Source organism: Camellia sinensis, chromosome 7 (genome assembly GCF_055761805.1).
Source record: "Camellia sinensis isolate YWXY chromosome 7, ASM5576180v1, whole genome shotgun sequence".
NCBI lineage: Eukaryota > Viridiplantae > Streptophyta > Magnoliopsida > Ericales > Theaceae > Camellia > Camellia sinensis.
The window spans coordinates 103583622-103584380 of record NC_138967.1 but is presented as its reverse complement, the minus strand read 5'-3'; the positions used below and the strand labels follow the sequence as shown (position 1 = coordinate 103584380).

The 759-nt window shown below is 31.2% G+C and overlaps 2 non-coding genes across 2 annotated transcripts; both read left to right on the top strand.

Moving 5' to 3' along the window:
- Positions 1-487: 487 nt before the first annotated feature.
- LOC114301538 (small nucleolar RNA R32/R81/Z41) lies at positions 488-573 on the top strand. The gene has a single exon (XR_003643068.1). It is a non-coding gene; the product is annotated as a small nucleolar RNA R32/R81/Z41 (small nucleolar RNA).
- A 90-nt stretch (positions 574-663) lies between these two features.
- LOC114301537 (small nucleolar RNA snoR31/Z110/Z27) lies at positions 664-759 on the top strand. The gene has a single exon (XR_003643067.1). It is a non-coding gene; the product is annotated as a small nucleolar RNA snoR31/Z110/Z27 (small nucleolar RNA).

The following is a 759-nucleotide window of genomic DNA, read 5'->3' as shown; positions in this document are numbered from 1 at the left end:
ATAGTGTTACAAATTTATTTCAATTAATAAATGAGTTAATCTTATTATTATATAAGAAAGTAGTTAGAAATTTTATTTTTTAATTAATTTTGTTAAATAATTTTTTTTTTGTTAATAAGGGAGTGTTTTTGATTTTACAAATCACAAAGTGTTCTTTTTATTTTAAACAAATCTCAAATAAGTGCAATCCTATTTTTTCATAATTTACATATGGAATAACTACATCGAGGACAACTACGAATCTGCAACCAAACAACCCAATAGGTTTAGGGCTTCAATTCCGCCGCTATTAGCCCTATAAATCATCGCATGATACTCAGTTCGGTTTCTAGGTCTCTCTCTCTCTCTCTCGATCTGGATCTGTAGTTTAAGCTTCTCACAGGGTACACTACCTTGTTGCTCATATTTTCGGGTCGCTCTCTCTCAAGTTTTGCATTATATATATTTGTATATTTGTCTCTGTGCATGTGTATACATACAGAGGGGAGAATGAATATGATGAATTTGAATGGGATGGTGATGATCAATTTCATATGATCGATTTTATCCTCGCTACGTTCTTTCTGATCAATTCTCTCTCTGTGCCTTTTTATTTTGTTTGTGGATTTGATCTTATTAATTTTGTAGAACTTGTTGTAATAAGGAATTAAATTGATTTATACATGGTCAAGATGATGAAATGAGAAAATCTTAGGACACCTTCTGACACAGTCCGACAATGGCTGTGTATGAGAAAAGATTTTCATTTCTGATGTTTCA